Raw genomic sequence first — 9,604 nt, 5'->3', positions numbered from 1 at the left:
TTTAAAAGGAGCGCAGTATTAAATGCACAGGAGCGAGGGCTGGACACCGATAGACCTCAATGCGCTGGCTAGCTTAACACGACGAGCCACGACACAAATTCTCCGTTTTTACGAATATGAGCTGTACAGTTTTGCGGCCTCATTCTACACCTCGTATCCTCTATGCCAGTAGTTTTGAGGAACGATTGCAGAAATACAGTACAGGAATCGAACTTGTGTATGCACAGTGTGTGTTCTGTATGTGTATATAATGAGACTTTACTGTCAAACGGATGTTTGGCTGTATGTTTCTTACGAATTTCTTATAAATACAAAAACATTCACTCTGCTTTAATATACAAATAGTACAAACTGATTAATGTAAGTATCAGAATTACACCGTAAACTAATTAAAGGGACATTGGTAAATTGTGACAATTACAGATGCGATGCCTTCAATTAAAATCCCACACTGCATACCCTGGGCAATTATTCATCTTGACTGTCGCCAGAAGAAAAGTGAATTCAAGACATGTGGCCCAGGCTGTAGAGTGCAAAGCAGGTAGAGCCTTATCCCCAAAACACTTACGGCTGTAATTGCTTCCAAAGGTTTTAACACCAAGTAAAGTGAATATATGTGCAAACAGCATATTTTGGTTGTGATCTTTATTCACATTTTGTGATTACACTTATCTTCTTTTACCTCTAAAAGTTCAGTTTGCAAAATTAAGTGATGTGTCTGCACAAACAGGACATTATTGCAAGGGTGAATGTTTCACAAGGCACAGTATCTGTTGTGCACTGGGATTTCTGATACAGTATGATCTAAGTGTCCCACCACATTCCTTTTTATGGAATGAAAACATCTTTGGCAGTGCATGACCTTGATTAAAACAACAGTACTTTATTGAAGAAAGATGTGCTTTCTACTAGATACATTAGTTGTATGTCAAATGTTAGCCTTGCAGCCCTCTATCGTGAACTCAGTAGATGTCAGGAGCTGAGGATGGCTTGGTCTGATATACACTTCTATCTGCACTGTTTCTAAATCAGTGTCCCAGTGTAGTAACCAGGGGAGATGATGTAGGATGTGCCTTCCTTTGGATGGGATGTGAAATTCCTATGATGGCTGTTCAGCCATGATAGATACTGTATGCTGTTGGTCAGAGGAGGGGTGTTAACCCAGCATCCTAGTTACTCTTTACTCTGGGCACTGTTTGGCCTCCCTAAATTCTAGTGTTCTATGGAGAGGGCTGTACAGCACTTTACAGGCAGTTAAAATAGTTCCTTCTAATAGGTAAAGTGCATTATAATTGGGATCTTAATGGGATAAAACGGAATATTTAAATACTCTTCACTCATTACTGTTTTGATGTTTCTGGAGAGCTTCCTCTATACTGCAAATATAATGTCAAAAAGCTTTTTTTTAAAAAAGAATTACAGTTATGCACTGCTACACTGGTTCTCTCCCAGTCTCTTTGTGACTACCATGCTGGTGCCTAGAGTCTGCACACTCAAAACTCACATTGACATCCACAAACCTAAAGTCCCTGAGGCTTTTCAGGTAACAAATAAACCTATAACAACATCCCTATTACCATACACACCCTGTTTACCCTGGGTAAACCCTGTTTATTTATTGTGAACCAAAAATGTACTATAATTACATCCAATTCTCCATTTCTCCTTGTACCTCAGAGTTTGCGAGAAATTCACAGACATCTCTGCCTTCTTGCACTACTGTATGACTGTATGCACTGTCTGTTTTTAGATGGTGACTGCACTGCTGCTGCAGTGGTGAATTTATTTTAAGATATCGGTCTTTAATGTGCAACATATTGTCAAAACATCATTCAGGAATACATAAATGTCACCAGACTACGTACCATATTGTCACTAACATTGTTGAAAAGCTGGTCAACACAGTTTTCTTCTCCCAAATTGACTACTGTAATACTCTATTCACTGGGTTTCTAAATCAACATTGAACTCCAGTATGTCCAGAATTCAGCATCCAGAATCCTGACCAGGTCTAGTGCAAGTGATCGCATTACTCCTGTCCTGAAGTCCTTGCACTGGCTTCCTCTTCGGTTTCATGTCGACTTTAAAAGCCTCATGCTCACCTACAAGGCTCTGCATGGCTCGGCACCTCAGTACCTGTCTGAGCTACTATCATCCTACTCCCCACCTCGCAAACTTCGTTTTTCTAATTCTGGTCTGCTATCTGTCCCCCAAGCCCTTCTTTACTCTAAGGGTGACAGGGCTTCTCCAGCTGTGCCTCAAAGGTCTGGAATTCTATCCCTAAGGATATCAGAGAGTCAGCTTCCATAAGCTCTTTAAAATCTAGATTCAAAACCTTCTTTTTTAGAAGGGCCTTTGCTTAACTGGTTTTGTGATTCAGTATACCTCTTTGCTCCTGCTATACTACCGTACCCCCATCTACTATCTCCTCTCAAGGTGTATTTACTATTTAGGAACAAGTAAAGATGTATTCCAAGCTGAAAAGAGAAGAAAGAAAACACAATGTCTCAGCTGTGGAGCCTTCTTCAGGTGTGAGGTGTAACACAGTTGTGTTTTCTTTCTTCTATTTTCAGCAAGGAATAAACCTTTACTTGTTCCTTTGCAGTCTTTGCATGCTGGCGTAGGTACCCACCTGAACTACTTCACAATATTTATTTACATTCTGTAAAACTCTTTGAGAAGACACCTTTAAAGGTGTAAATAATAATAATAATAATAATAATAATTATTATTATTATTATTATTATTATTATTATTATTATTATAATTATTATTATATTATAGACAAATTATATTTGTCTGACAGCATTGTATTGAATTATTTAATATCTGATCAGCCTGTGAGACCCCGTGAACTAATTGCCAGTATCCTTTTGTACTTTATTTCTTCAGGGTTCCAGATGTCTCCTACAAAAGATGATTTTTATATTTATGTACCATTATGTAGTTTAGGTGTAGTACTTTAAAGGCCTTTTAATTCCTTTTCTTAGTTTATACACTTTCATAGTAGAACTTGTAAAACTCTCCTGTTATCTAGCTGCTTTTGCAGTTGTTGTGAATGCAGACTCCCAGGCCAGTAACTGTAGCTCTGAGGCAGGATGTGACCAGATTACAAGTGCATGTGTAGGTGGTCTGGCACTGTTATTGTTTTGCAGGACCCCTGGCTTCTGTGATGTACTGTACAGTACCAGTGGTCTCCTTTCAGAGAGGTCTGCTCAGTCCAAAAACTAGTTAATCACTCAGAGGTACTGTATTTGTATCACTGTCCAAATAATTCCTTGACATCTCCTGCAGAACAGCTCTTTGATCTTCAATAAAATTGTCAGGAGGGCAGGAACAGGTACACTGCTGTTAGTTCTCCTTTCTCTTCCTTATAAAGTCTAAGCTCTTCATTTCCCATCCCCATCCCCAGCCAGTCTTCACCAGAAGATACACGTTCCATGTCTCTGGGTGTGCCTTACCTGGCTTAACCACTAGTGCCCAGTTTCCAGCTATGAACACCACAAATCTACTATTCTACAGAGACTCTGGGAAATTTAAATTAATCTAGGAATGCATATTAAAAACTGTTAAATTCTCTCTGGATCCACCTGTGTTTTCTAAATCCAGTCCATAATGAAATTCTTGCACATCTTTGTTATCTTTCTAACTTTCAACCTTAAACTGGTATTAGGCCTGTCGGCTGGCTGGTGATGTTGAAGCACAGTAGCTGAACCCTCTACAGTTCAGGGTGCCACTAACTCTCTCTCACTCTCAATCTCAACCAGACCCAGAACTGGTAGAAGCAGGTAAAAAATGGATGGATGGGTTATTTTGCATCTTTGTCAAAGCTTGTGCAAAGAGTTTTTTAATTGTTCTTAAAGCAGCTAATGAAAAAGGTAACATTTCCATCTACTGAACATGACGTGAGACAGAAGAGAATAAAACTGACATATTTTAGGACATGAGCTATCATTTTTTTTTAGTAATGGAAGAAAGCAACAATTATCCCATCATAATTCAGACCTTTTCCACTTAAAAACATTACCTGCAGTTAACAACTAAAAGACACTTAAACATACTATTTTGCTGAACTTTAACTACAGACATTATTGAATTTATCTGAAGTCTCATCATTAGGATTAGCCTGATAATGTACAGGCACACACTCATTCCCAATTTTGTCACAAGCAAGAATGATGTGCTTGTTGTCAATCTTTACAGCCTTAACCAGACATTTCCCATTGTTGTCTTTCATACTTTCTACTTCAAAAAGACGGAAATCACTAGTGCTTATACACAGATTGTCTCTGTATCTCTTGCCTCCTCTCCTGCATATTTCTTTAAGCTCATATTCGCTGCTTGCATCAATGAAAGACTGGATTTTCGTTCTACCACAGAGACCTCTTTTTTCCAAAAAAGCTTTCCATGCTTCTTTGTCAGTTTGTCTCGGGAAGCCTTGGGGGAAATGTTTGTTTCTGAAGTCGTTGTAACCGTGGTTGTTGGTTGTGGATTTACAGGGACTGGAGTTGTGACCCTGGCTGTGAAGAGGTGTCAGGAAGGAGAGAAGGCAGATCACCACTAACTTCATCATCTTGTCTCTGAACAAAGACTCCTGTACAAGACAGAGAGAAAATAGTTACAGTAATGAGGGAGAGCCTGAAGAGAAGGACTTGACAATGAAGTCTGATTGAGTACAATATGATGGTTGTCCATCATGTCCAATGATGACGATTGTACTTTGTGCAGCTCATCTGTTTGGAAGATGTTGGAAAGCCATTGCACTGGGGCAGTACCACTCTCTCGACCTCAGAAGCCTGGGTCCAGCGGTACAAGTAGTCATCACAACTGGAGACTATAACAATAATAATAATAATTGCTTACACTTATATAGCGCTTTTCTGGACACTCCACTCAAAGCGCTTTACAGGTAATGGGGACTCCCCTCCACCACCACCAATGTGCAGCCCCACCTGGATGATGCGACGTCAGCCATAGTGTGCCAGAACGCTCACCACACATCAGCTCTCAGTGGTGAGGAGAGCAGAGCGATTAAGCCAATTCATAGATGGGGATTATTAGGAGGCCATGATTGGTAAAGGCCAGGGGGAAATTTGGCCAGGACGCCGGGGTTATGCCCCTACTCTTTTCGAGAAACGCACTGGGATTTTTAATGACCACAGAGAGTCAGGACCTCGGTTTTATGTCTCATCCGAAGGACGGCGCCTCTTTACAGTACAGTGTCCGCGTCACTATACTGGGGCATTAGGACTCACATGGGGCCAGCAGGGTTAACGCCCCCTGCTGGCCCCACTGACACCTCTTCCAGCAGCAACCTTAGTTTTTCCCAGGAGGTTTCCCATTCAGGTACTGCCCAGGCTCACACCTGCTTAGCTTCAGTGGGCTGCCAGCTGTGAGTTGCAGGGTGATATGACTGCTGGGAGAGTACAATATATCACATTAATAATTGTGGAAACAATATAGAGATGGTTGTTTCATTATCTGTAATATACTATGCAAAATCCAAATGAAGTACTTTTGAGAATACATCTATATTGTACACGAATGTACAAGTCATTACTAAATCTAATCTAAGTCTAAAATTAGTGTGCTTTATTTGAACTTTTAGTTTGTTTGATATAGAAGAAATCTTTTTCAACCAAACTACATTACAGTGACTATGGTCATCACATTTTGCACACACCTATGTATTTATTATTTATGTATTTTATATTTATTTTGTTGTCTTTTATTTTTATAACTATTCTGATGTCTGTTTTTGCTTGTCTTGGGCTGGACTGCTGTAACACATCAATGTCCCTACGGGATTAATATAGTCTTATCTATCTATCTACAAATCTACCATGAGGCAACACAGGTATGAAATTGAAGATTTTTTTTTCTTTTAAACAGGGCTTCTCTTGGAGTTTGAAAAACAGAAACAGATGTTGCACAGGAGGAAAGTCATCTTTATTACATGTCTATATGCTGGCAGGTACCAGTGGTCTGTATAGTCAGCACTGATCAACATTTGTTTACAACATGGGAAGTGTTTTTACTGCTGTGTTTTTATTTGGGCTGTTTGGCTATTTATGGAAAAATGACAAGATGTTTTTATAGTGCAAATTGACAATATTCTGTTGCAACAGCTTGCTTGCATGCATGGGGAGCAGATCATTTTAACCGCTACACAATCAATACCACAATGTTCCTAAATTCCACTGAGATTAATTGTTTAACAAGTTACTGTTGTCTAGACTGAGTCAATCTTGAACAAATACGTAAGTACTATGTACTTTCCTATGTACTGTAGGAAAGGAATGGCAGATCCTGTATTATTCAAATTCATCCGTGTGTGCTGTGAAAAAATAAAAGATAAATTACCTGGGGTGCACTTAGCCTGTCTGAGGGACTGGTACAAGGATAAAAATGTTACTGGAAGAGCAAATGAAAGACAGTGAATTCATTTTCCACATTATAATGTACTTTCATGAAAACATAAACAAGGTTACAGATGAGAGAAGGTCATTTGGCCTGTATGACCCAAAGTTAATTTATGTTTTCCATCAGAAAGTGGTCACAGACATCACAATGTTTATTTTTCTATCCAGACAAACAGCTTTCACAAAAATTGAAACTGGCTCTAACGTTGATTGACATTTTCAAACAGATAAACACACAGGTTAAGTATTACATACAGTACTCCCAAAGAAACACTTATTATCTTCAGTTTATCAGCAAAACACTTTTTTTTTAATTTTTCACAAGGAATGATATCCCCTATAACATATGAAGAAATTAAAGGTTGTTCTTCTTTTTAAACGAACATACTTTTTGCTATAGCTTAGTATTGCTGCATCTATCTTTTACATAGTTGGCAATAAGACAAGAGACATGACTTAAGTTATAAGATGCTTGTTCAGCATACATACCATAACCTTTCACTCAGAAACTTGTACAGGGAAGTTCTGCTTATATCTGCACATTTGTACAGTTTGTCACATATCACCAGGCAAGTTCACTGAGACACAACTATGGCGGTGCGCTAAACAACTTTGCTTCACTAAACTTTGCATAAAGTTTATGTAATATATATCCATATATAGACATACTGTATTTCTGTATTACTACAGTAAATGTTATGGGGGATGGGGGGTGTCGCTATACATGTATACACTACATGCATGTTCCACAAATATGCTAGTGATTAAATTTTTTAAAAAGCCCACAACATCAGTAACTCTTCACGTAAAGTTCCTGCAAAAGGTTTCAGAAAGGTGAAGTGATTCACTTACCTGAAGCCCAGAAGAAAAAGATGAAAAAGCCCAACTCTCTGCTTTTTATACACAACTCTTATCGCGAAAAAGCCGATAACCATGTCCGTTTTGTTTAACTTGTTTTTGTAAAAGCTCCCATTGGTTATCACGAGATTAGATGCTGTTCTATATGCTAATTGAAGGAGAAATCTGCCCTGCGATCCGTATGTAAATTCTAGGCTGTCCTTGAAACACTGCAAGTTTTTTTTAACTTTGTAGCCCTTGCCTACAGAATGGAAAACATCTGTATAATACATTATTGTCTTTTGTAGGTATTATACACCTAAAATACAAGTACTATGAGAAGATTTATAAGGTGTAATCCTAGTGTCCTGGCTAAATCCCACTCTGAATTTTTGAAGCCCATAACCCAAAATTTTCTTTCTATTCACCTGGCGAAACGATGCCTTGCTCCTGCACCTGATGGACTGGTCTGGGAGTGACTTTATCCCCTTCCATATGCAAAGCACATGGGCATCCTTCTGAAGAAAGAGTGTTATATACAATATATCATAATATGCTATTAAAACCATAACACAAAGGTAGAGGTTTTGGCATGTGTTTTTCTCATCTGAAACATGGGGAAAGAGTTGAACCCGGACTTCCACACTCTCCATGTGAAAGATTTTCTCCTGGTTTTCCTCCTCCAAGAACTGTGTGTATGTGTGTTGCCGTTACAGCTACTGAGGGCGTGAACTTCTGACAGGAGCTGGGGGGGTGTGTGTGAGGCCATGGCATTGCAGGGGCCATTAAGCATAGACTTAGTGAAAGAACGTCTCTAATTTATTACAATCTTATTGTGATATAAGCTTTGTGATATATATTTTTCAGTTTTAAAGGAATGTTTATTTATAGTGACTTATTAAAGTCAAAGGTTTATCTGCAGTCTGCCTGTTCACAGCCTTGCTATCATTTGTTTGTCGAACAAATGCTTTTTTTAAACCAGCTGGAGGGTCACAGTCTGGCAGTAATCCAGTTTGCCTCCATGCCTGCTATGCCAACGTCTTATACATCATGTGTGCTACGAGAGTGAGGGCAGAGTTTGGATTCCAAACATCACATATCTGCATAGAGGTGACAGGTACTGTACAGTGAAGTTATTTGTAAAGTGCGCTGGAGAATCTCTAGTGTTTTACGTTCCACATCCCTCCCCTAGAGAGCGCTCCTACCCCTTTTCGGTTATGATTAATTTCTATTATTTTCTGGTGCGTCTCGTTTGCTTTTTGGTTAAAAGCCTAGCGTCTCTGCAGTTCCAGGCTCAGTATTGGAAGATGGACGTTAAAAAGCTTGACTTGAGTATTTTCTGGGTTCTCCGAAGGCAGGCCTTTTCCCTGGCGTCCTGATCGCCTGGGTCAAAGTATCTGGTCTCGTTATGTTTTTAGCTCCTGTTCCTGTGCCGGTTCCGACCCGGTTCCCCTTTTTAACTGTTTGTCTTGGATGGCTCTCCCGGCTCTTGGATTATGTACTGCGCCCCGATTTCCCTTTTGGATTTCCTTGGACTTGGTTGCTACCACATTTCCCCCGAGCACCTGCTCACTACAGTCACCGCCCCTGTCTTGTCCACCCATCCTAACCCCGTTGTACCTTCCTCCATGGTCTTTTACGGATTACACAGTCCGCATAGGGTCTTTAATAACGCACTCCACGGGAGTCAAAACCGGCTCCCGTGACATCTAACATCTCAAGGAAAGATCCTGGGAAATAGTGTGATGCGTGCTTGTACAATATCAGTAATAAGGTATCCAAGAAATGTTCAAGCTCTCAATACAGTGTAACTTCCAGTGGAAATGAATGAAAGAAGGAAGGACCGTGAATGCAAGATGATAATAATAATAATTGCTAACACTTATACAGTATAGAGTGTTTCTGGACACTCCACTCAAAGTGATGTTGTGATAGCAGCCATAGTGCGCCAGAACGCTCCCCACACACCAGCTCTCAGTGGGGAGCAGAACAGAGTAATGAAGCCAGTTCAGAGGTGGGGATTATTAGGAGGCCATGATTGGTAAGGGCCAATGGGAAATTTGGCCAGGACGCCGAGGTAACACCCCTACTCTTAGCATTTAGCATTTTAATAAAACACTTCTCTGAGAATCACCCGTTGTCCCAGACGGGCAATGTCTGAACAAGTGTTTTTTTTTCACGTGAATCCCTCTAAAGGTATAAAAATCATAGATCGTTGCTCTGTTTTCGATTCGTGTTTCCAATTAGACACTTAGGCTGCTTCTGTTAATTTAGAAGTCATGAAATATGCTTCCACATATTCTTAAAAAAACAAGTTATCCAAATGTTCCAGAAATGAAATAAAT

General features: G+C 39.7%; 1 long non-coding RNA gene across 1 annotated transcript; it reads right to left on the bottom strand.

The window, feature by feature from the left end:
* Positions 1-4,099: 4,099 nt before the first annotated feature.
* Positions 4,100-6,439, bottom strand: LOC148641912 (uncharacterized). The gene is made up of 3 exons (XR_015929533.1): positions 6,364-6,439; positions 5,366-5,416; positions 4,100-4,594 (listed from the first exon to the last, which is right to left on the bottom strand). It is a non-coding gene; the product is annotated as an uncharacterized LOC148641912 (long non-coding RNA).
* Positions 6,440-9,604: the final 3,165 nt, after the last annotated feature.

The sequence above is a fragment of the Lepisosteus platostomus genome, chromosome 23 (genome assembly GCF_059453375.1).
Source record: "Lepisosteus platostomus isolate fLepPlt1 chromosome 23, fLepPlt1.hap1, whole genome shotgun sequence".
Lineage (NCBI taxonomy): Eukaryota > Metazoa > Chordata > Actinopteri > Semionotiformes > Lepisosteidae > Lepisosteus > Lepisosteus platostomus.
Note: the sequence above shows the minus strand (reverse complement) of the source record. Positions and strands in the feature narration are given on the sequence as shown.